The 26,823-nt window shown below is 45.8% G+C and overlaps 1 long non-coding RNA gene and 1 other non-coding gene across 3 annotated transcripts; one reads left to right on the top strand and one right to left on the bottom strand.

The window, feature by feature from the left end:
• Positions 1-2,126: 2,126 nt before the first annotated feature.
• Positions 2,127-8,790, top strand: LOC148007953 (uncharacterized). Of its 2 annotated transcripts, none has more exons than XR_015648362.1 (3): positions 2,127-2,299; positions 6,550-6,714; positions 8,554-8,790. It is a non-coding gene; the product is annotated as an uncharacterized LOC148007953 (long non-coding RNA). The 2 variants fall into 2 exon arrangements; XR_015648363.1 differs by lacking the exon at positions 2,127-2,299 and adding an exon at positions 3,176-3,567.
• A 13,899-nt stretch (positions 8,791-22,689) lies between these two features.
• On the bottom strand, positions 22,690-22,795 carry LOC120100142 (U6 spliceosomal RNA). The gene has a single exon (XR_015656469.1). It is a non-coding gene; the product is annotated as a U6 spliceosomal RNA (small nuclear RNA).
• Between the last annotated feature and the right edge of the window lie 4,028 nt (positions 22,796-26,823).

Here is a 26,823-nt window from a genome sequence, read left to right on the forward strand (position 1 = left end):
AGGTGTATAATACAGGGGCACATTAGGTGTATAATACAGGGGCACATTAGGTATATAATACAGGGGCACATTAGGTGTATAATACAGGGGCACATTAGGTATATAATACAGGGGCACATTAGGTGTATAATACAGGGGCACATTAGGTGTATAATACAGGGGCACATTAGGTATATAATACAGGAGAGCATTAGGTATATAATACAGGGGCACATTAGGTATATAATACAAGAGAGCAGGGGTTGGGGATTTAGCTCAGTGGTAGAGCGCTTACCTAGCAAGCACAAGGCCCTGGGTTCGGTCCCCAGCTCCGAAAAATAGAAAAGAAAAAAAAATACAAGAGAACATTAGGTATATAATACAGGGGCACATTAGGTGTATAATACAGGGGCACATTAGGTGTATAATACCTGGCTTAACTGCAGGCCAAGGAGGAGGCTTAATGGTTAAGGTGCTTGCAGTACAAGAAGACTGGAGTTTAGATCCTCATCAGAACCCACTAAAATCTAGGTGGATGTGGCAGCCAAGTTGCAAAGACAAAGACAGGAATCCCACGCATTCTGGCTTGTAAGATGAGTCATATTAGTGAGCTCTGGGTTTGACTGAGAAACCCTGCCTCAAGAAGTATAAGGTAGAAGTGTGATGTGGGAAGATTCCCAACATTTACCTCCAGCCTCCATGGGCACATGCGTACACATACATCAACACACATGGAGATATAGATACACACCTGCACACACACACACACACACACACACACACACACACACGAAGAAGAAGAAGAAGAAGGAGGAGAAGAAGAAGAAGAAGAAGAAGAAGAAGAAGAAGAAGAAGAAGAAGAAGAAGAAGAAGAAAAGAAGAAGAAGAAGAAGAAGGAGGAGGAGGAGGAGGAGGAGGAGGAGGAGGAGAAGAAGAAGAAGAAGAAGGAGGAGGAGAAGGAAACTAAACCTTCATCAGTGCTAGCACAGTGCATACCTGTATTTATATATTAGAAGTGCATGTATATCTTTTCACACACATATGTGCCTGTAACATTTCGCTATCTGCACGATACATGTATGTATCCAAGATAGGAACTCTATCTGTGTGATTAGCCTCAAGGAATTTTGTCGACCTTTCGATAGGCAGGTCATCTTTAGCATCCTGGAGTCTGGAGAGGGTACCCCTTGCCATGTTCATCTCGGTCCTTAAATCTTCAGGTCTACTGCTAATTGGCTAAAGCAGGAGGGCACAGAGCAAATGGATTACACATGCTGAGTGACCCCTGACATAAATCTACCACTTTGGGGGTGGTTTTTGTGAGAAACACTCAGCCTGGCAACGGCTGTGCTGTATTTCTTCTTTAGATAAACAAAGGAACATCTCCACCATTGTCCCTAAACATCTAACAGGGACACGGATGGAGTTCGTCCAGTAAACTCCAAAGGTGCACGGGGACGAGAAAATCAAAGGCACGTGCTTTCCCTGATGTCATGGTCAGGTCCAGCAAACTGACTTCCTGTGAGTCGGGTGTTTTGATACCCGAGCAGATGAGCTTTAAAAAGCTGAGTAAGAAGCTTGCCTGTATTCTTAGACTCAAGTTTTCCAAGAGTTAGCTTAGCTATAAATTAACTAGTCCCCCAAATACATAAGTAAATGAATTGCCTTGTTCGGAGACGTCTCCAGTAGGGCGCCGGCTGCTCTTCTGAAGCTGGTGGCTAAGCCGCTGCCCGGCACTTTGAGAAATACTTATCAGTGACATATTGAGAAAAATTGTACCTACAAAAGCAACGTCTTCTTCCATGCAAATCAGGCCCCAATTCCCCACAGATAAGGATCTTTTTGATGGAACGCCTGCAGAATCCCTAGCTCTTAATTCTTTCATTAGTATTCCAGGCAGCTGGTAGCTGAATAACAGAGAAAACTGTCTGAATCGCTGTGTCTGAAGCCTAATATTGATTTGTTTAATAGTGTCAGGAAGTCAAAATTCACAAATCTCCTGTCGATTGTTTATGAGGCAGTTAGCAGAGACTTGGTTGCCCTTGCTTAATTAATAACTCATTACTGAAATTTGATTATATGCTTGAACGCTTTAAATGGGTTCCAACACGGCAGCGGCAGAGCGGGGCGGTGATGAGGTAAGGCACTCTGAGGACAGCTTCCCTCTGGAGGCTTCTGCCTTGAGAATGTCCCCGCATGCCCACCACGTAGGCGCCCTCTGATGTCTCTCCCCAGGTCAACTGCCCTGTGGTCAGTAACTGCACTATGAAGGAGGACTGTAGTCCTGCAGACTGGAGACTTGCTGCATTTGAAATCTGAGGTGACAAGCATCATTGATCGGTTACTTGATGGGGCAGATATGTCACAGGGTTCTGGATGTATCCAGTCAGGAGGCAGGAGCGAGGAGGGAGAGGGATAACAGATGGGGGCCCAGGACACCGTCTGTGTCGTAAGCTCCGTAGTCTCAAAATAGAAAAACCCGGCATGTCTGTCTAGTTGTTACCCTGGATAAACAGAACGTGGGATCAGAACTGAGGTCTGCCTAATGGGAGCTTGAGGCTGGGGCTGTGAGGGAGGCGCTGTTCCCTGTGGCCTAGTGCCAAGGACAGATGGAGAAACGAGGGCCTATGCTAAGGTGATGCCGTAGGACAGGGGTGTCTGGGCTCTGTTTCCACATTAGAGTGGGTACTTAGAGCTAACATGAAGGACCAGGCTCAGGTGTCTGTGGAAGGGCAGCTCTTCCTCACTGACTTACAATGAGGACGCTGCTTTTCATGAGTCCAACAGAGCTCCTGGGTCATGCTGCTATTCCCAGCCATTTCCACTGGGTTGATGTCAGTCAAGCCTCATGGGCTCGTGCATTGTTGAACCCCCTGTATTCCATTTAGGTGCAATGAGGTGAGGAGACAGAAGGGGGGGCATAGGTGAGCTCTTCTGTGTACTATGACTACTGTGTGGGGGTTGGGTGACTGGGGATAAAGACAGAGGGGATACAACTGCGCCTCCCAGTGAAGCATTCCTATAGTTCAGCTTGGGGTTAAGTTCTTAGTCTGATTGGAAGACATTCTTTCCTTCATTCTATGGGTTAAATCTATTGGCTGGGCTGTCCAGGTAATGAGCAGCCCTGGGCTGTGTGGCAGGTACATACCACTTGCTGGCTTCTGTGGCAAGTACGCTGCAGGAGAGATGGGACCTGCTGGTCTGGCCAGTCCACCTGACATCTTCCTTGTGTCATGATATAGGTTAGTCAGGGGGTTTCACTGTGCTATCTCAGATTTTTTTTTCTGGAAGATTGAAAGGGTTACATTCTGGATTCCAGGCAGCTGACTCATAGAAACCTTCTAGCACAGCACAAAGTCAGGGATCCCTGGTGACAGGCTAACCCTGAAGTGGACAAAGGGCATGGCTGCCAGTGGAGTCTTCCCCACGGAGACTGTACACTGTGGTTACCCTCCTCAGGAGTCATCAGCTTAGGGAGCTGAAGAGCAACTTAGGGCTGGAAACCTATACAAAAGACCATAGCATATGGCTGTGGATTGCAGGGGTAGTGGTCACTGCCAAGAAGAGCCAGAGAGCTTCTACAAAAAGGTAGGTCCAGCATAAGGCCTTGAAGGGTGGGTTGAATTTCACTGGGTTGGGGCCCAGGGCATTCCAGGCAGGCCCAGGAGCAGGCTGGTCAGAGGTAGGTTTCAGGACCGGCGACCGGCCAGGGTAATATGACCGGCCTGTCTCCTGCCTGTGGTCTTAATTGAACCAGCCAAGCTTTAAAAATGAACAGTTGATCGTTTGATTAAGAAGGGCCTTTGACTCTTTCGAGACCCACGGAGACTGATTCTTATCAGTGTGGATTGGAACAGTTTGTATGGAGGAATGCTGGCTAGACTCAGGAAGGACTGTTTGTGCTGGCCCTCGGGCCAGACTGACTTGTACTTTCTCAGTGTTGGATCCCTCCATAGAGTGGGCGTTCAGGGCTTAGGCCAGGCTTGCTATCCAGTGAAGGGTCCCTGAATCTCAAGGCTGTGCTTGCTTCTCCTGGTGACAGGAACTTCATCAAGCCTGCTTTCAAGGCACCACCTGGGCCTTTGTTGCAAGGCTGTCTGCAACAGCTTTCATGTGGCTCCTTCACCCAGCACTGGGAGAGCTTGCTGTTGTTGGCCTTGGTGCCTATTTATCAACTTGTTGTAAAGGACTTTCGGTTATACAGAGGGAGAAAAAAAAATAGAGTTAACTCTTTAAAAAAAAAACTCTAATTTATTCTGCTTGATTACGCAGCTGGAATGGGAAGGTAGCTGCTGTTTGTGGTTAAATAACTCCTGACAATTTCTTAAAGAAATGATCTTCAAAGCTTTAACGGGTCAGTGGCTCAAGTACAAAGGCAAGATTGATTTTCGTCCTCCTACTCTTTGTTCCCAGAGTTTAAAACAGACACGTTTGGGTAAATTAGTTTGTCTATGTTATTAATGGAAGAAGTTATTAAACTCCCATAAATATGTGCTGGTATCTTGCTTAGAATGCCAAGTTTGTTTTAAGTGGAGGGGGAAAAAGTCAGAAGAAAAACATAAAAAGGCAGAGGGGTTGATTCCTGTCTCCCCTACCACTGTTTCTAGAGATGAATTTGAATTGGTGAGCTGGGGAAAGTCTCTAGGGGTTCCCCAAGTCGTAGGGGTCATGTCCAGGGTCATAGGACTGGTGTTGGTGAGATATAAGGAGTAGTGTGTGGTAGGGTACTGACAATATCCCTTCCTTAGTGAAAAAGATGACATGGGGCTGTCCGGCTGGAACTTGAGGGCCAGATAAAATTTAATGGCAACTGAAAAGTTTTCTATGCTTTTCCAAGGCTAGGAGGACAGTTGGAAGAGTAAAGCATTTCCCAGAACTCACATGAAATAAAACAATACCAATCAGCCAGCCAGCCAGCCAGCCAGCCAGCCAACCAACCAACTATACACATATCAGAGTAGTGTCACATGCATTTATAGCACTGGTCATAGAGAGAGGAAGATCCCCGAGTCTCACTGGGTAGACAGCCTAACAGAATTGTTAAGTTTCAGGGAAACCATGCCTTAAAAAACAAGGTGAGCACATTCAAGGAACACATTCAAGGTTGACCTCTGGCATGCGCGTGCGCGCGCGCGAGCACACACACACACACACACACACACACACACACACACACACACACACACACACCATGGGCCCATTCAGAATAAGGGACCATAAAAGCTGGTTCAACAGGCAAAAGCAGCTTTCCTATCTCACATCCTGGGCTATAGTGTAAAGGTTTGGCCACAGGACTCACCATGGGGCACTGCCCAAGTTGTCAGGCCTCAAAGCAACAGGATGCCAACATAGGTAATTCTCTTGACTGTGTGAAGTCCATGAGTTACAACTGTCAAGTTCAGTGTTTTTTTTTTCCCCCTGAATTCAGGGAGTGACCCTGGGAGTTCTGTTCACAAAGACTCATGAGCCTTACACTACAGGACGCTAAAGGCAAACATGGAGTCATTTTTCTGGTCCTTGAGCAGAAAAGTAAAATACAGAAAATGTTTGGAAATAAAAAAATACATTTGGAAAGAAAAGGGGTCAAAATACATCTAGTTGTCTGTTAGTGTTTTTTCTAAACTTCTTTTCTCACGCCCAGAACCCTTGCATGTGTGAATGTATGCACATGTGAACACACACACGCACACACACACACACACACGTATATATGTGCACATACATACATACACACGCACATGCTGCACTGAGAGTTGAGCTCTTTTTTTTTTTTTTTTTTTTGCCTCCAACATTCATTCTTTGAAGCTGCTTCTGGATGAAAACTGCATCCAAATGAAAATGGGCTCCTTTTGTTGTATCGAAGCCACTTCAAGGCAGTCGGGAAGACCGGAATTCGGTATAAGGAATTATTTTAGCAAAGCTTTTGTCTGTCTTTACATTTAATTAATCTTTTAATGTTCTGATCATTTTGATGCATTGAGGATCTTAGTGATTAAACATCAGAGATGGGTCTCTCAGAATATCGACATTCAATGACCATGTCACTGAACTGAACTTTTTTTTACCATCATGTTCAGCTTCCATACACTTGGTCTCCATGTATGTTTTCAAGAACACTTGTGTATCATTTCATTTCACCAAGCCTCATCTCTGTGGGGCAGGGAACGAAGCCTCCATAGTAGGTGTGTGATGACCGAGAGAGCCCGGGGAACTGGAAGGGGGCTGGCACATGCCAAGTGCCTGCAAATTTCAGTTATTCTCTTTGAGATTCTCTGTTGGGAATCATTCATCCCTTTGCTTCTTCGTACCCTCCATCATTGAGTTCTCTGCAAGCCCAGACCCTCCCTGTGTCTCTTTGAGTTCTTTGCATACATTAGATGAATGAGACCTCAGTATTGAGAGAATGCTGAGTATAAGTTGCTTGGCAGTCTTGATTCCAGGGACTCATTTGTGTTCTGTTGGTAAGCCTAAGTGATCACAATGACAGTCTTGAAGAGGCACTTGGGAGGATCTTGGTACTGCACAGCTTAGTCACAATCCAACCCCTATTTGTCCCATTTATCTCCACAGAATGTATGCAGAGTTGGGCCTTACTCATAGCTCCTGATGTCAGGGTCTCAGACCTCCTACCATAAGGCCTATCGAGCACCTGGGCATCCTTGGGATCAATGGATCCATCAGGAACACTGGAGATGAGTCTGGTGATCCTCCTTCAGCCCTGCTAGCTGCTGACAGGTATGGGAAGAGTTGACATTTTCTTCTGAGCACCTCACTCTGTGGGCTGATGAAGTGGCTGGGTTCACACATGCTACCATCTTCCTCTATCTGTAGTTAGCTGAAGGGGCAGAAGACTTTGCTCCCATCAGCTGAGCAAGGGATAAATGGACCATTGAGTGTCATCTGCTAGATCAGCTTCACCAGATTTGGTGATGGTGGGAGGAGACAGGAGACAAGAGACAGAGACAGAGACAAGAGAATGAGATGCCTCTCAAGCACAGGCTCAGTCTGGTATTGGCTTGCTTCCCCCATATTTTACTGGCTGTATTAGTTACTCTTGTCATTTCTCTGACCAAATGCCTGTTAGAAGCAACTTAAGAGAGGAAAGATTTATTTAGGCCCATGGGATAGAGGACACCGTCTGTTCTGGCAAGGAAGGCATGGCTCTGCAGAGGGTCATTGTATAGCAGTAGGAATTTTCATCAAGGGCTTTTTCTCATGGCAGTAGCAAACTGGAAGCAGAGTGTTCAAGTTGAGAGTGAAGCTTGGGTTGCAAGCATGTACTGCCATCCTGAGCTTTTAATGTGAGTGCTGGGGACCAAACTCAGATCCTCATGCAAGTACGGTAAACACTCAGACATGTCTCCAGCTCCAGTGGTGGTTATTTCTCTCTCTCTCTCTCTCTCTCTCTTGCTTTCTCTTTTTCTCTGTCTCTCTATCTCTGTCTCTGTCTCTCTCTGTCTCTGTCTCTCTCTGTCTCTGTCTCTCTGTCTCTCTTTCTATCTCTGTCTTGTCTATCTCTGTCTCTCTGTCTCTCTGTCTCTCTGTCTCTGTCTCTCTCTGTCTCTCTCTGTCTCTCTCTCTCTCTCTCTCTCTCTCTTCCTGCTGATTACCATTAAGTGTTTGGAATGGACACCTGCCACCATGATGTTCTGCCTCATCAAATATGTTCAATAGTGGGTTGAATCTCTGACACCAAGAGCCAAACAAACCTCAACTTTTCTCCTTGTTTACTTCAGCTGTTTGCCACAGGTATGGGGCTAATAACATTGTTTCGGAGCATCATTATGAGGACAGGATTCTAGCGTGTTTCTGATACAATGATAAATAATGACTAATGTCAATCAAGTAGAAAATAACAGCATACCTAACAAAAGTGATACATAGTAAGGAGCAAGTAGAACTTGTCATTTGCAAATGGGACTGGGACTTTCTCTCCTGGAAGGTAAATGGCACCCCGGAATTAGTCTAGTAAAGCAAGTTTGGCATGAGAATTGGCCTCTGGTCACTTGACCCTCCATCCTGGGTTCACAGGTCTCACAGGTCTCTGTTAGGGTTGGGTAGCACACTCACTTCCATTTCTCACCCTGGGCCTCTCTACAAGGCTAGGCCAGGGAGAAGAGGTTTTGTCCAGGAAGTAAGACTGCCCTTCTCCAGGTTCAGGAAAGCCACTCTAGACTTGCTCCCCCACACTCTAATGTCTCTGGGTGGGAACTATTAGTAGGATGACCAGGAAACACATTTGACTTTTTGCCCAGCAATCTAGAAAATAGCCTACACATAAGCTTCCAAATATGGCAGCCACCAGACACACATAGCCACAGAGCTTATGGGACGTGGCTAGTTTAAAAAGGTCTTTCTATTCAGAAATGGATCATTTGTGCAGGATCACATGGGCAGTAGAATCCTATGTGGGAGAGAGAAGCTCTAGACAGACTTCTACCACCAACCATCAGCCTGAAACATTTGAGAACCTTGTCTTGGATGCAATGTGGGAGCCAGGTGCAGGGCTGCAGCTGCTCAGCAAGCCTCTTGACTCCAGCATTGCTACTTTGTCTTTTCGTTTTTTGTTTCCAGGCTTCTGAGAAAAGAGGAAGACCCGGAACCCCAGGATACTCCAAAATCCAGGCAAACTCAGCTTCTCTGTCTCCTTGCCTGTTCTAAGTTACTTGTAGCTTCCAGAAAGGCCTTTTTCTTCATTCTTCCAGGGGCCAAAGAGAAACAGCTTAATGGTCTCCCTGAGTACAAAGGCAAGAGCCCACATCCACCCTGGCAGGGTGGATAATGGCTTTGCAAATAAATGGTCCAATGTGAGCTTGGGGGACATTATGACAGCTCAAGCATCTGAGTGTTTACACACACACATGTACACACACACACACACACACACACACACACACACACACACACACACATGCTGGTTCACATAGACACATACTTCCTTTAGGAAAGAAGTTGTTCTTGGAGAGCTGAGACGTGATGCCTTGGTGTGGAAAAGCTGACGGGTTTGCTTTGGTTTTAATTGGGTTTTAAAAGATGACAAAGAAAAGCTGCCTCAGGGTCTGCTTTTGAAACTCATACAGGAATTTATTTCAGAACCTTCCCTAAGTACCCAGAGAATGCTGAGCAAGGACCGGATGGTGGCTTTTGCTCAGCAACCCCACCCCCATCCCCACCATTCAACTTCAGCAGCACTACACGGTCCAAGCCAATCCCAGTCTTCTTCCACACACTAGATGAAAAATGCCACCCTTTGTGCTGTCTCCAAGCTTTCAGTCCTTGGAGATTCTTCAAGCTGGTTGATACTGCAGGCTTCTGGAGTCCTGCAGAGCACAGATTCTTTCTGGAGCCTTCCACGAGCTGTCTGCAGTCCACGGGCAGTTCCTTCATGAGCTTTCTGCGGTGGCATGGGTGAGATTAGTTTCTGCTATCACTGTAATTTACAAGGCTCACATCACCATGTAACAACTTGGTGATTACATGGAAAATATCGTATAAATACACAGTAATTACAAGTTCATGCAGATTACTTGGGATATACATTTGAAGTTACCGAGTAGTTCAAAGATTAATTATCCTGTAACTGGCAGTATTTAAATCATTTTTCCCCCTCATATACGGATACATCGAGGTCGACTTCAAGGCAGCCTAGGACAGGAATGGCATGGGTATGATCTGAAAAGAAAAAATGAAATTTGACAGGCATGGATTATTTAAAGCATGCATATGGGAGCCGAACAGCCACTACACTTTGATGCAAATCGTAGGGGAAAAGAGCAGAGGGATGCTGTGGAGGGAAAGGTGCTGACCAAAGTGAGGGCTTCCTGCCGGGAACTTGAAATTTAAACAAATAATCATTTAAATGGCAGCTCAGCATTACATTCCGAACTGCGTGCATTAATGCCAACATCTGGGACCAACATTTTGACAATTCTATTAAAATGCCCCAGCATTCCCTATCTAACACCTGTTAGCTCTAATTTTCTTTCCTGAGTAGCACACCAGTAGACAGGGTAGATTCCAAACCATTTATCACTTTTAAAGTGCTTCCATATGCGTGCTGGACCCACGCTGGCCCTAGGCAAACGTTTTCCGAATGCATTAAAATTCAGGACTTTTTTTGTGTGGTGTGTGTGTGTGTGTGTGTGTGTGTGTGTGTGTACACCAATGTTTCATTGAATTCATGTCTGGTAATTATTAGCTTAAATTATAGCTCACACATGACAAAATGGACCATGAATTAAAAGGCGTGCACACATGGGCACGCGAGCACACACGAACACTCGCGCGCGCGCACACACAAACACACACACGCACATTCTTCAACTGATACACCGGAGCTGTACATCGAACGTTATTGAGATGTCAGTCAGTAACCATTACACAAACATGCTTCATGGAGGGCCCTGCTAAGAGGCCCAGGGGTTCCCAAGAGACCATCTAAAAATGTCAAAAATGTTACAGCATAAATGAAGGACACCAACAAGACTACATATGCCTGAGACGCAAAGCTATTAGTTAATATATTACAAGTTTCAAATCTCTAAGCAAAACAGGTAACACAATTTTCTTTTGACAAAAGACTACAGATAAGATGGGACTGGTTCCCAAACAATACAATCTCCCTGATTTGGAGAAGGCCTTGACAGGCTGGAAGGGCAGGGTGAGCCAGGAAGATTCTGGAGCTTGCAGACCATGCTCTCAGAGCTTGACTCTGCCTTGCCTAGAAATGATGGGAAAGTGAAGTCCAGATATAGCTGGGATCCTTTTCATAACGATGTCTGGCTGCTCCTTGCACTTTCATAAATAGAGGAGGTGCAATGGATCTAAGGGGCTGTTTTTTTTAAAGGAAGGAGGGTGCTTGTAAGAAAGAGGTGGTAAGGTTGGGATTATTGTGTGAGTAGAAGATCACTCACTGCTTTTCTGAGGAGGCAGATTCTTTCAGATTCTCCCCTTGCCAACAAACCCACACAGAAAAAACATTTTAAGTAACAACCACCACAAAACACACATAGAAAAAGGAAAGATTTATAGTGAAACCAAAAAATAAATAAATAAATAAACGGACAAACAAACTCCTTGCATGTACTTGGGATGACGGCATGAACAGTTCCCTTGAAACACAAGACAACGTTGAGATGACCAGGGAACAGGACATGGAAACCACCTCACCAAACTCTCGATGTAAAAAGCTGTAGGCAGTTAAAATGTCTGCCCCTGTACACACGCACACCTACACGTTCACACTTCCTCTGTTTACTAAATAACACTTCAGCACAGTTTTCATCGTATAAGGAAAGTGTTTGAAACTCGGAATAAGTGCACTTAATTAAAGGAAGGCTGTGAAAATGTGCACTAATCTGATATGACTAATAGCAAGTGCATGAAATTGCTAATTAGAATTTCATTAAAGGTGCTGCTTTATCAGACTGTGAAAATCACAACCCTTTAAAATTCTTTCAGGAGAGCTTAATTCCTTTTCAAACAGAAATATTCTTTAAAGACATTTGATTTGTTCTGAAGGAATACATGGTTTCGGCTGGAACTAAAAATGTCTCCGATATTCCAGGAGGCAACATCAGAATAGGAATCTACATCAGGGACATTGTTATCTCTGCCTGACGATGCTACTCACTGCCTCCTACACACAGGATTGTTCAAAAACCAGGGCTTGAAAACACCAAGTAGGGTCAGTTTGTTCCACACAGAATGTGCATTCTGCAGAAACCAATATCTAGTCTCTCCTGGAGAGTAAGTGGGAAGTCTTGCTAAACATTTAAAGTCACTGAAAGAATTAAAATTTAAGAATTTTTCACATACATTTTTTGGGTGATTTAAATTTACACTTTATCACTTTGGCTTTTAAAAGAAACATTTAATTTTTTGAGCTTATAATACAATCACATGCATTTTTAAAAGTAAGAGACATTTGCAATAAAGTATTTTCTTTGAAAGAGAAGGCTATTCTGTTTCTTTCCTCATCAGTAGTATTTACTCTTTTCTTTCTTTTTTTGTAGAAAAAAATCAATCCCTTAAGATATAATAACATATCAATTATAAAATTGCACTTTTAAAGTTGGAAGATCCTAATGTCAGCAGACGTGTACTGTCTCACCCCTTCTCTGGCTTGCTATCCTCCCTCACCGGGTTATAGTTCCCATTTTAATTACTCTGCACTGGGTCCAAACTTCAGATTAATATGACTAATTAACTTCAGATTATCACATTAATAAGAAATATCCCCTTTTTAATTTTTCTGTTTTTTTCCCAGCCATTTATTTGCAGTTTTAAAGTATAAAAACCACTCTGTGCTGCACCTTCTTGTGTGGTCAATGGTATTTTTGTTGCTTTCTACGTGTCGTTCTTAATTTTCACTGGTAGGAATGGGGTTCTTTGGAATACTCACACTTGATTGACCAGTGACATTTTTGCTACAAAAAAAAAATCAAACAAAAAACTCATTAGCAATCATGTAAGCTAGAGTCCCTCAAAAACACCATTTTGCTTTACTTTCATGGTGTTAAAATATCAGCCTTGTTGACTGCTCTGAACACCACATCTGACAGTGATGGTACGATTTCAGAATCAAATCTCCTATATACATTTCAAATCTTGACTTATAAGCTCATCAGTCATCCTCAGATGACTATTGTTTCTGAAAGGGGAGAAAATGAAATTAGAAGTAACTTTATTTGAGAAACTGATTTCCTTGGACACCTGAACAAATCTCAAGAGGACTAATGACGGTTTGGTCTGATTTTAAATTCAGCTAAAGGAATTTTCATGGCATTTGGATAATTTATCACCAATGCTAGGCAGAAGGTAAAAGACTACGTTTTTCCTTTCCTGCATTTGGGGGGGTACATTTGTACAATAAGAATAATGATTTGGGGGAAAAAAACTGGGTCTAGACTGAAATGAGAGAAAATTATACTCCTTAGCTTTCGTCTGGAGTCCAGGCTGGGTGTCAGTCTTGCTCTCTGTGGCCACTGCAGTCAAACAAAGCTGCTAATTCGGATGTTTAAAGTTTCAAACTGGAAAATATTGTTGTAATGCGGAAACAATGGGGCCACTGTCCTTGTGAGCGCTCTGCCATTTCAGATGCTTTTATGCAAAACAAGTGACAAGCAGTGGCAACTTAATTTTTGTCAAGTCAGTCACACAGAGAACGTGACATGAAACATAGCAGACTGGGACCCCACTTTCTCCATCAACAGTTGAATTAACAGTGGCAGGAGTAAAAATAGCAAGGCATTCAATAGCCTTCCTTGGGTTTCCCACTCTCTCAGAAGGGGAATTGTTCATTCGCTGCCACCACCAGGCAGAGAACTCTCCAGTAGCCTATGTGGACTTGGGGATGGGAAATTCTAGTATCACAGAACTGGGGTCCTGAGTCCAGGGGTTGTTCATCTTTGGCGTCCCTGGAGAGGTCAGCATGGAATATTTTAGTTGGACCCAGGAGAGAGACTTGAAAATGGCAGGTGCCTTGCTGGCCCTCTGGCAGGTCGCTGAGCTTTGGGTTCCTTACTGACTGATCTTGGATTTTTTACTTGCCCCGCTCTGGTTTCAGTTTGCTCAACCAGAGGATGTTGACAACAGGACTTTACATTTCAAGGCCCAAATATCTGTCATGGAGAGTTTCAAATGGTGCTTGGTTGGAATAAAGCGGCTGGTACACCTTGGAAAACTCATTTTCCCCAATCCCCGACTTTTCCAAGCATGCCCCTCCCTCAAAACCTTACCTTTCTAGACATACTTCTTCTCTTGCTTCTGTATTGTTTCTGTTCAGCTACCACAACCCAAGAGGTACGGGATAGCTCACCAAGGGGTATCCATCCTACCCTTCACCACCGTGAGACCTTTGCCTTCCTAATACTGGTTCTAAGAGAAATGGCCTCTTTTCTTTGTTTAGCATGATTGTCTGTCTCCCTACCCCTCCCCCCACCAACCTGGAAGGTATGTTGAGAGAGACAAGTTCACCAAGGGTCATTCAGCCCTTTGCATTAATGTTGCATAAGTGGGAGGTAGTCAGTAAATCATGGAGGGTGGATAGGTGAAGTCACTCCCTTTGCAACACACACACCAGACCGGGTGAACAGCATCATATCTAAGCACCAAGGCCTTGCCATTCAAGGTTGCACATGAAATCGTCAGCTTGGGGATGGGGAATTTTAGAATAATAGCAGTTACAATTCCTAAGCAGATGTAGGTTCTCCAGAACAATGCTTCTTTCCACCTTGCTCCAGTGTATGAGGAGAATAAGCTCTGTGAAGGGTCCTTCTACTCTCCAAGTTTGAGAACTGTGCTGGCTCTGGGACAGCCCAGCCCTTCACCTTTAGAGCTCTGCAGGACCTTGGAACCCAGTCCCCACCCGTAGATCAACAATCCTCACCTTTCTACCCTGTCCTTCCAAGCGATGCTTCCAGAGACCTCAGTCCTCAACCTCTGTGGCCAAAGCTTTGATCTCTGATTGGCCTTGCTTGATTTGACCTTACCAGAGTCTCATTTGTTGTTCCTCTTCTCTGAAGCCAGCTGCCCAAGACTGGCTCCTGCTGGGCTGGCCAGGCCAACCCAAGCAGAAGCCCGTACCAGCTGCCAGCTTATGGAATCAGAGCCCAGTGGGGCCATAGCAGCTTAGTGCCCAGTGGGTGGAGTGATGCACAAACTGGTCAGAACCTCTGGGTCTCAATGTCATGGCTAGAACCAGGGCCTGTGTATTTCTGGAAGGGCTGGCTCCCCATGCCATGCTATTTATTACTCTGTGGGATCACTGCAGACAATGACCGTCCTCGGTGGCGCCTCCCATCCTGAGGTCCTATTTGAGGAAGGAATTTGTGGAAGATCTCTGGCTATCTACCCAGAGACTCAGGAGTCAAAATAAGAAGATCATTTATGTATCCCATACCAGTTGCCTAGCAATGATGGGAGCCAGGACATAAATGTGATCATAGCTGACACAGGCTTCCATTTCTCCTTGCCAGGAACCATGCTTATCTTGTTTCATATGCTCTGTATAACGCATAGCTATCAAAGTGGGCCTTCCATTATCCTGTCATGAAGGAGGAAACTGAGGCACAGAATATATTAAAAGGCTGATAAAGATGCCCAGGCAGGGTTTTGGAAGCAAAGCCTGAGATCTAAGATTCCTCTTAGGTCTGGGATTCAACGAGTGCCCATTTTCAGTCCCTCTGAGTCTCCAGGAGCACAAGACACAACTGCTACTTTCTAGAGTCTTGGGAGTTCAGCAGTGAGGGGAGAGGTGGGTGGCAGAACTTCATGCATGAGGGACCAGTCATCACCCAGAACTCTCACTATGTACCAAGCCCTGCTCTAGCTGCTTTGCCTGCTGTCTCTGCATCTGGGACCTTTGGAGTAGCCTAGTTGGTAGGAAGAAATACCATCCCCAGTGTGGATGTGATGGGCTAGCCATTCATCTGTGGTCTCAGGGGTTCTGAATGGCAGAGCCGTGTGTGTGTGTGTGTGTGTGTGTGTGTGTGTGTGTGTGTGTGTGTGTGCATGCATGTGTGTGATGCATTTGCGTGTGTGCATGTGTGTTTCTGTGTGCGTGTGTGCATGCATTTTTGTTTGCATATGTGTATCTCTCTGTGTGTGAGTGTGTGTATATATACATTTGTCTGTGTGTGCATGTATGTGTGTGTGTGGGTGTATATGTATATGTGTATGTGTGTGTGAACATGTATGAGTGTGATGCATTTGCGTGTGTGCATGTGTGCATGCATTTTTGTTTGTGTATGTGTATCTCTCTGTGTGTGAGTGTGTGTGTGTATATACATTTGTGTGTGTGCATGAATGTGGGGGGGTAGGTGTGTGTCTGTGTGTGCATATGTGCATGTGTGCATGCATTGTTGTTTGTATATGTGTATCTCTCTATGTGTGTGAGTGTGTGTGTATATACATTTGTCTGTGTGTGCATGTATGTGTGTGGGGGGGTGGATCTGTGTCTGTGTGTGTCTGTGTGTCTGTGTACACATTTATTTGTGCACTCATGTGTGTGTCTGTGTGCATGTATATGTGTGCGTGTATGTGTGTTTGTGTTTGTGTTTGAGTGTGTGTGTGTGTGTGTGTGTGTGTGTGTGTGTGTGTGTGTGTGTGTAAGCCAGAGGTCCACATCAGCTGTCTTCCTCTGTTACTCTTCACCTAGTGTTTGAGACAGGCTCTTATTGAACCTGGAGCTCACTGATTGGTTCGATTGGCTGGCCAATCCAGGGATCCTCTTATCTGCTTGGTGCTGGATCACAGGCACGCACCCCTGCACTTAGCATTTACATGGGTTCCAGGCATCCAAGGCAGTCTTCACACTCGTGTGGGGAGCAATTTAATGACAGAGCTATCTTCTTCACAGATCTACCATTTTTAAGAATGTTTCTTCATTTTGTGGTTTTGGGTTCAAACCGAGGGCCCCATTCAAGCTTGGTGAGCACTGAGCTCCATAGCCAATGCTTTTTGTGTTTTTCATTTTAAGACAGAGTCTCAGTAAGTTTTGGAAGTCAGCCTTGAACTTGCTCTGTAGCCATGAAGTTTTCAAATCTGAAATCTCCCCAAGTCAGCCTCTCTAGGTGACTACTGTTACAGGCCGGTGCCCCTGGTCAGGCTTGATCTTAAAGACCAGGTACAGGGAGAACCAGACATGTATCTGTGGCCTGGGGTACTTTGCTCTGTGGCTTTGGTCTCTGATGAGCATAGTTGATTGTGGCCAAGTAACTGATTTGCCTCCAAGGTTATGCCCCCTAGTTTAGGGCACATGGCCATGGCCAATGGAGAGGGGATCAAAATAATTGTGAAATGTCTATAAGAGACAATTTTTTATTGAATGATACAGAAGGTAGGAAATTAAGCCCATTGTGATCACCACCATCACCACCATCAGGGTGAGTCCTCCTGTAGTCACCCTGACCTTCCACCCATTTTACAGGCCAAGAAACTGAGGAGCAGCACCCCAGCATAGTGAATGGTGGACATTGACTCTGAGTCAAGTCTGCCTGGCTCCAGTCTGTGTGTCTTTGCTGCAGTCTCTCAGATTTAACAGGGGACCTGTGTACAGGGCTGTTCTGCCCTCCTGAATCAGAGCGTTAGCTGTATTGGTCTTGAGTGAGTAGCACTATTGGCCCTTTCTCAACTGTCGCCCTCCTTGTTTTTGGAGGTTCCCCTCTTCATATACCTGAAGTGGAAATTCCTTGTTACATTGGAGACTCAGTTGTGTCATGTGATGTTTTTCTGGAAACTGTCTTATGAGAGGACGTTTTGCTGAGACAGACACTTGAGAGGATCTATGATGTTTGAAAAGAGTATAAATAGAAACTAACAGACAGTGACGACGCTCTTGCCTTGGTATACCTTGCAACTCTTCACTGGTCATCACTGATCTTTGATTGTCGTGATTTCACAGAGAGAAATTCACCAAAGAAGTTCTTGTGGCATTCTGGCTGCTTTTTGCCATTTCTACCTGCTGACTCCATGGAGCCTTGCGGTTTCTTCTGGATTGAGCCGCCGCTACTGATTCACGTTTGGTGTTTGCTGATTGGGCTGGACTGCCACTACTGATTGTGTTTGATGTTTTGGATTGGAATGCCTCTTGTCTTAGGGATTTACTGCTGTGAACAGACATCTTGACCAAGGCAGTTCTTATAAGGGACAACATTTAATTGGAGCTGGCTTATGGGTTCAGAGTTTTAGTCCATAATTATCAAGGTGGGAGCATGGCAGCTCCCAGGCAGGCATGGTGCAGGAGGAACTGAGAGTTCTACATCTTGTTCTGAAGGCAAATAGGAGAAGACTGACTTCCAGGCAGCTAGGACAAGGGTCTTAAAGCTCAGGCCCACAGTGACTGAATTCCTCCAACAAGGCCCACATTTATCCAACAAGTCCACACCTCCAATTAGAGCTACTCCCTGGGCCAAGCATACTCAAACCACCACAACACTACTGACTCATGTTTGATGCTGTGTTTCGTGTTCTGGACAAGATGGCCTCAAGTTTACAGCACCACCCTAAACAGCTTGGCAGGCTCTGCATGGCGTTGCCAGGTTATAATCGGCTGACTTTACTGAGGTCAAATACACCCTTGGAGGACTTAACCTTAGACCCAGGTGAGAGGGTCATGTGTTCTACTTGCCTCAAACTCAGCAGGCAAGCAAAGGAAGTGCCATGCTAAGTGCCCAGGGTCTTGAATGGAAATTCATGAACACTGTATGAGTGATATAGTCATGGGAGAGAGGTCCCGTGCCCTCTCATCTATGGAGATTCAGATAATTACATGTCTTCTCTGCGCCCAGCTTCCTCATGCATAAAGGCAGCAGGGTAACTGGATATATCTCATGGGCGTCTGTAGAATGATTTTGTTGTTTGTTCTTTCAAGACAGGGTTTTCCTGTGTAATAGCCCTGGCTGTCCTGGACATGCTTTGTGGACCAGGCTGGCCTCGAACTCACAGAGACCCACCTGCCTCTGCTATATGTATCCTTGCACTAACCTTCCCGGTAATATGCCACCTATCAAGAAATACCCCATTCCCAAACACCTTATGAAGTAAACCCAGTACTGCCTCATCTTTATGGGTAGGGATACAGATCCAGAGAAGGATATGTGCCAGCTGTCACTGGGAATTGGGGTCTTTCTCCTCAGCTGCACCAGTCCTGTGAGGGAAGTATTCAGCATGGAGCGGTTCTCAGTCACTCTGAGTGCCTCTGTGATCTCATGAACCAACACCAGTACCCAGCCACTGTGAGATTCTGGGTAGGGTGAGAAGAGGCCAGGCTGGGACCTGGTATGCGTGTAGGACATGGGAACTCTGATTTGGGTAGTATTTATACCAGATCACCAGGCAGCTCCAGCCTGTATACACTGTATGCCGTGTGCTATTCCCAGGCTCCTGACTGTACAGTGTATGTGGTGTTCTAATGCTTTAGAAAAATGATCTCATTTAGTTTCGTATCTTCTTCCGCAGTAGAGACTGTGGTGGGCATTTTCCAGATGAGAACTCATACCTCAGAGAGGTTCACTCTTCCCCAGAGTTTTCATGGTTAAAGAAGGAAGTCTGGTGCTTCCGGAGTCCCTGATCCAGCCAACCTTGCTCCTTGTCTGGCCTCTGGGAAAGAGCAATAATACTAGGTGTGTGCTCTTCCATGGATGGTGTCTCAGTCAGGGTTTGTATTCCTACACAAAACACTGTGACAATAACTAAATCGGGGAGGAAAGGGTTTATTCAGCTTACATGTCCATATTGCCTTCACCACCAAAGGAAGTCAGGACAGGAACTTACACAGGGCAGGAACCTGGAGGCAGGAGCTGATGCAGAGGTCATGGAGGGGTGCTGTTTACTGGATTGCTTCCCCTGGCTCACTCAGTCTGCTTTCTTATAGAACCCAGGACCACCAGCCCAGAGATGGTACCACCCACAGTGAGCCCTCCCTCATTGATCACTAACGTAGAAAATGCCTTACAGCTGGATCTCATGGAGGCATTTCCTCAAGGGAGGCTCCTTTCTCTGTGACAACTCCACCTTGTGTCAAGTTGACACACAAAACCAGTCAGTACGGATGGTGACTCTGGAAACCTCCTGAGAACAAGTAAGGACCACTTGTTGGAGTCAACACCTAATGTGCACACAAAGGCCTCATACTTGGGATGACAATAAAGAGCCCCATCCTCAAACCACCAGACTGAGAAAGGAGCCGACCTCTACCTCTGACCCATATCGATCCACAATATGGGATGGGTACCTTGGACCATCACACACCTCCGACTTAGAGCAGAGAGGACCCACACACGCGGGAGCAAGCATGTACCATGAAGAAGGCGAAGTCAGAATGGCCTTGTCTGTTCCCATTTTGCACACCGGCTCTGCTCCTAGCTGAATGACTTTGGGCAATTTACTCCACCTCTCTAGGTCTATTACGCCACCTATAAGGTGGAGACAATCAAAGCGCCAATCTGATGATGCTGAAATAAAGTGTATAAGTGAAATAGAGTGTATAAAATAGTAGGCTCTACAGTAACAGTGCTGAGTTGCCTGTTACTGTTTAGAACCAGAAGGGTTTTAGCAGGTAGTATGAGGGGCAATACACAAAAGTCATGCAAACGTAAAGCTTTCAGGGTTGCAACGTGCTGTCTATTGGTTCATTTGGGGCCCATAGGAAATGAGACTGGAAAGAGAGTTTGCCTTGACATATTGTTTCAGCAATGGGTACTGTGTATGTTGGCGGTCTCAGAGTATTACATCGTCTGGCGGTGTCATGGCCACGTTGTTTGCACAAGTATGTTCTATGATGTTTTCACAACCACAAAAATCTCTTAGCAATACACTTCTCAGAATTCCTCTCCATCACTAAGTGATCCGTGGCTATTTGATATGCAATGGGGACCCGCTGGAGCTGGAGGTTTTTAAGCAGGGGAAGTGTCATGGTCTGAGCTATTCTGAAAACACCCCTCTAGCTACAGCGTACAGGGTAGAGAGCAGCAAGCAGCTGTCTTGGGCAGGCTGGATGAGGAGAACATGCAGGGTGGTCATGGAGAGGAGATCTGTGGGCTTGGCAGTCTGTGGAGTTCACGACGCATAGAGAGTTCCTGCTCATCCCCTTGGTGAGAGTTGGTACAGTGGGAGCATCCATCCCATGTGTCCAGTCGGGCAACTGGCGGCCATAGCCAGCTTTTATTCTTGTAGGTTCTGCCTGGGCGTTAGATCCTTTATGCAATGTCCACTGTAGCCAGGTGAATCAGCCTCCCTTTGGGCCTGAGACCCAGGGAATCTGTTGTCCTCTGGGAGGCAGAGTTCTTTGACCTTCGGAAACAGGGTTCCAGAAGGTGTGCTGAGGGTGGGAGTGGGGGAGGCAGGCCCCTTCTCTAGTCACATGCAGGTTTCCGAAATGCAAGCCATGCTGGGGGAGAGCCTGCTGTCTGTCTTAGACAAGCTTTCCCTTAACCTTTGCTTGTAATCCTGCAAGCCTACCTAATCAATTGAAGATCATAAAATATTAGACTTAACGCCGCAAAGTGCTGCTTTTTAATTCGCATAACAAGCTCCTAAATAATTCAAACAGCAAACAGACCCTGCGAGTCAATGGTGGGAGGCAGCTTGGATCAGCAGGAGAGTGTCAACACATGCCACATTTCCCGGATCGACTCCATTTCAAGAACCCTATTAAGTTAATTGCCGGTTTCTGACAGAACAGAGCATGCTGGGAGAAAGCAAGCTTTATTAGCCTCATGGCATCTGGAGGCCTCCACCACTTTGCCTCTACTTGTAGGCACTGGGAGTGGTATAAAGAGAAGCAAATCAAATTAAAAGACCAGAGATGATTTGGACAACTGGTGGCCATCAGGCATATAGTTAAAGCCAGAAACTTTCAACAGTCAATTTGCTTTATTATTACTTAACCACCCCCCCCACAGCCCCACCCTGCCACCACCACAAGTCAGACTGCTTACATGTGACAAAAATTGTAGTAAATAAGAAGTTAGTGAGGAATTATACTGCTTGGTGCGGCCTGGGGCACATCAGTAAGCATTAAGGACAGGAGGTAGCCTCCTAGCTCCTCACGAGATATACATGCTTTGGGGAAGGGCTAAAGGGGAGTAAGGTGGACTCGTGAAGGTACTTTGGTAGACTCTGAGATCAGTGAAACCAATTCAGGGCTAGAAGTTTAAGTCCCTAGGGTTGGCAAACTGGGAGAGCCTGTGGATCTAGAGATGGGCAGAAAGGACCAGGGAAGGACAGAAGGGTGACAAGACCCTTAGCCTCCTGTGACACAGAAGAGGCCTCCACACAAAACTTTACATGGAAACCCCTTTGTGGTGCCGCCCCATGATGAGTCCCTGTGGGCCGAGGTGTCCTGTGACTTCGTGGTCTACTACAGGTATGTCACCATGGTGCTGTTCCTCTTTCAGGCTCAGGATCATGCTATAACAGATTCAGCCAAGATTCTATGTAGATTATAGTTCTGACTCATTCTTTGCTGTGACCTTTCAGTGTGTAGTGTGATGTGGTGTACGTGTGTGTGTATGTGTGTGTGTATGTGTGTATGTGTGTGCAGCTGTATGTGTAGGTGTGTAGGTGTGTGTATATGTGTATGTGAATTTATGTGTGTATATGTGTGTATGTGTGTGTAGCTGTATATGTATGTGTGTGTAGGTGTGCATGTGTGTTGGTGTGTATGTAGGTATGTGTAGGTGTGTGTATGTGTGTGTAGGTATGTAGGTGTGTAGGTGTGTATAGCTGTATAGGTGTGTGTAGGTGTGTATGTATATGTGTGTGTATATGTGTGTAGGTGTGTATGTAGGTGTGTGTGTATATGTGTGTAGGTGTGTATATATATGTATGTATATTTATGAGTGTATGTGTAGGTATGTGCATATTGTGTGTATTTGTGTGTGTGTGTGTATGTGTGTAGGTGTGTGTATGTGTAGGTGTGTATGTGTGTGTATTTGTGTTTGTAGGTGCATGTAGGTGTGTGTAGGTGTGTATATGTGTGTATGTGTATGTATATGTGTATGTGTGTGTAGGTGTGTGTATATAGCTGTGTGTGTATGTGTATGTAGGTGTGTGTATGGGTGTGTAGGTATGTATGTGTGTAGTATGTAGGTGTGTGTGTGTGTATGTGTGTGTGTGGGTGGGTGCATATAGAGGCCGCTGAGTCAATGGTTTCTTTTTTTTTTTCTTTTTTTTTTGAGGGTGCAGCGAACTTTGTTGATGGTATTCAAAAATATGGAATGCTTCACGAATTTGCGTGTCATCCTTGTGCAGGGCCATACTAATCTTCTCTGTATCGTTCCAATTTTACTATATGTGCTGCTGAAGCGAGCACGAGTCAATGGTTTCTTCTTTGACTGTTTTCCACTTTATTCTTTGAGACAGGGGCTCTCATTGAGATCTCTGGAGGTCCCTGATAGACTAGACTAGTTGTCCAGCAAGCTCAGCCTGCCTCTGCCTCCCAGTTCTGGTATTCAGCTGCATGCTGTTCTGCTTAGCCTTTTATCATTGTGTTAGGAATCCACAGTCAGGTTCCCATGTTGTACAGCGGTGCTCTACCGATTAAGCCATCCTCCTAACTGAACTTACTGTATGCACTTAAGCAAACAAGCTGAGTTCCCTGTCCCTCTTTCCGTGGTCTGGGTGAGGATGGGACCCTGACTGAGGGGATTGCATTAAATGATACACATTAACTATCTGGTCCAGAGCTTGGACCATGACAGCCAAGGTCCTTTACTATTCCCTGACCATCCTCTATGTAGGACTTGCAGGTGAGCAGCCTGAGGAAAGAGGAAGGTGTTACACAGCCTGTTACCAAGCACCTTCCACTGCATCTTGCTTGCACATCTGATTAATTACAAGTGCTTTCTTTGTGCACTGTTGGATAAACAACTCTTTCATAGTTCTTTTTGTCCCAGTCTTTGGGTTCAGTCTCTGACTACTGAGATTATGCTTCTGGACCAATCCCTTGAGAGGCTCACAACAGAGAATCAAGTGTGAGAACTGTAGGCGTGAGGGGCTGCATTCACAGGGTCTGCAGTGGGAAGCAGGAGAGGCGGGGGTACAGGGACCTCTCTGCTGTAGCACGCTCAGAGCCCTGCATGAATGAGATTGAAGTGCTTTGCTGCTCTGATGATGACCAGGCCGCAGAGACAAACACAGTATGACACAGCCTACACACACACACACACACACACACACACACACACACACACACACACACACACACTGTACCCAGCTAACTGGGTTATAATCCTTACAACTACTATATAGACAGAGGAATTACTATCCATTTTCCGTATAAAAAGCAGAGACTCAGAGAGGCTACACAACTTTCACAAGACCACACAGCTGGCAGATGTCAAGAGTCCGAGACCCTACTCTGTATTACACCACTAGGCTGTCCCCTCACTAGCTCTACCCTCACTTCCTGTGTTAGACAGCGGTGTCCCAGAACAACTCGATTGTCTTATGACCTTCTAGCAACACTTTCTTTTAAGGTCTACATTTCCTGTTTTCCCTCTCAACTCACGACATTCCTCTACTTTCAACGGATCTCCTGGAAATCACGGCTTGCATTATATAGTTCTCTCTCCTGACTCTTCTTGTGACCTGGGCCAGAGACAGCCCTTGTATGGCCTCTTACTGTTCTGGAGGATATGGGTACAATTCTGGCTCCAACTCTCTAGGCATCTTCTCACACACACTTCAGGGATCAAATATACAAGGGTGGGGCTCAAATCAAGAACCCCTTGGTCAGCTGACCTATAACAGGATCCATGAATAGGATCCCAACATGGTAACCCCTGTACCCTATACCTGTCCCCATCTCAGGAAATGAAGCTCCCAGAGCTAAGGAAAAATGGGGACACCAGTTCCCACAGGCCCAGCAGGCAGAAAGAGATGTGCACAGCTGAGGCCCTGCTGCCTGCTATGCGTCCTGGGCTTTAGTATACAATCTAAATATATACTTTGAAAATTGAAAAAGAGCTCACATATAGAATGTGGCTGATGGAGGCACGGTGCTCTTTGAACTTGTCTCTTTAAAGACAAAATTGGCAAAGTGTTTTCCTGCCCTTAAGGAGATACTTGAAGATGGCAGCAGATGGGGGATGGAAATTGAAGTGTCTCTCCCAGGCCACCGTACATGGATAAAACAGGCACCATCTATTCCAAGCGCTCATTAATAGCTGGTCTCTGAGGTCCCAGCAGCGGCTAGAGGATTTGACTCATTAAAAGGAGGCTGAGGTGGAGTAGTTCCCTGAGCCCATAGCTGCTGCTAGGCCGGGTGCCACACTTTGCTCAGAGGCCTTAAACGGGCACCCTGATTTCTGCCTAGGAGCAGTCAAGGGTCTGAAAAGTCTCTGGGCCACAGATGGGCTGAGAAACCCTTTCTGCTTATCACATTTATTGGTCTCTCCTCCTAGGTCCCCTGACCTGGTGCTAGACCAAGATAGAGGCAGAGAAATGAACTCTCTTGTCAGCTCCTGAAAGGTCTTTCTGCTTCTCAACAGGCCTGAGATTTTCTGGTGAGCCACAGGGCACTCCCAGGCTTGGTCCTTGTGGGAAGCCTGACTATTGTCTCAGAAACATCTGGAAGGTTCTGGCCTGTGGAAGGGGCACCTGTCTCACACAGCCCACTTGCAGGTATTCCCAAGGTCTCTGTTAGAAGAAGGGTGTTTCGGAGGGGGGACTCAGGGTGTGCTACAGTGTGCCATGTTCACAGTCTGTGGAAGAGAAGGAAGCTATTCCATTTGAGCTATGCACAGTTGCAGTCATTGTGTTGGGAATATTGGGCACCTGCAGGCTTTTTTCTGTTGTCACACTTAGTGTGTGTGTGTGCACACGTGCACGAATGGCTGTAAGCCTGTATCTGTCTTGTCTGTCTATGTGTGTCTCTCTCGATGTCTTTGGAGTGGGAGTGGGCATGCCATGGCACATGTGTGAAAGGAAGGAGACAATTTTCAGGGTTCAGTTTTCTCTTCTGCCATGTGGGGCCTGGGCATGACTTTCAGGCCGTCAGGTTTGCCAAGAAAGCACTTTAAATATCAGCCATCTTACTGCCTCATTCTTGGTATTCGACTCTCCAAAGCAATACACTTTTCAGTTTGCATCAGCACTCTGATTTCATATTTAAGAATGTGCACCTAAATAGTGTCTGGGGTGCACTAGTGTTATCATGTCAGCACATACCCTTATGGAAACATGCCACGTGTCATTTTGTCTGTTTCTATGTCATGGTTAAGGTGCTATGCCGCTCAAACTCTTCTAAATGTAGACAGACTATGCCATCTCTGAACTTCAAAGCTTAAGAAATGGGTACAATAAGGTGCCCTCTGATTGAACCCCAAACCTGGGCCCCCAACCCATATGTAGACCTCAAGAAGGACTGTATGTTACTCCAGACAACTGAGGGTCCAAGGTTAAGCCTGAAGAATGAGGAGGGGTTCTTTCAGACAAGCATGATGACTAGACCTCCTTTTCTCTTACCTTGTATCCCTCTGTCCGGCAGCTGCCAGAAGCCACCTACCCAGCAGCCACTGTGCAAATTAAGGTGCTACAAGAAGAGCACCCTCACCCCTTGCTTGTCAGTTGAACAGCTTGCTCCCTTCCCTTACTGTAGCTATGGGTTACCTGCTTGTAATGGTAGGACTCTTATTCTGGTTTTCTGATCTATGCAGGCCACTTGCCCGTGTCTTGTAAATCTCTGATTGGTCCTGTTACCTGACTGCTGCCTCAGGCTTCGTTGTATCTCAGGAGCCAGCCTCTCAACCTTTGGACCCCAGGCCAGGAGCTAAGAATATCTTCCAGAGTATTCCCCAACACCTACAGCAGATGTGCCCGCAAATTAGCTGGTCCCAGTGGTGGGGTGTACAGGAGGAAAGGCCACATTGTTGCTAAAAGCATTACATACTTAATTTGCAAATTACATCATACGTTCACACACAGGTCAATGTTCTGGGAGCCCTTTTAAAAAAAAAACAGAGACAAATCAAGCTCTTGACTGTGCGTGTTGAGAGAAGGCAGGCAAGACAGGAGAGAAGCTGAGAGGATCTACCAGGCAGATGCATTCAAAGATGAGGCCATATTGCTCCTGTTCGAGAGAGATGAATGTAGAGTCCCCGCTCTACACCCACTGCCCTCTCCTCCTAAGTCCAACTCCATGGCATGAGCATCATCAGCCTCAGCCTCATCTCAGAGGCAGGAGCCGAGGTCATGAGGTCTCCTGTAGTCCTTTCTCATGTTCCTTGTGACACAGAGCAGTGCCTCATCCTGAGCACGGGGTTTTGCATCATGCAGTGTTTGCTGAGGTGAGTTATAGATGGCGGTGCCACATGCATGTGTTGTCCAGTCATGTTTCCA

The sequence above is a fragment of the Rattus norvegicus genome, chromosome 1 (assembly GCF_021556685.1).
Source record: "Rattus norvegicus strain SHRSP/BbbUtx chromosome 1, alternate assembly SHRSP_T2T, whole genome shotgun sequence".
Taxonomy (NCBI): Eukaryota; Metazoa; Chordata; class Mammalia; order Rodentia; family Muridae; genus Rattus; species Rattus norvegicus.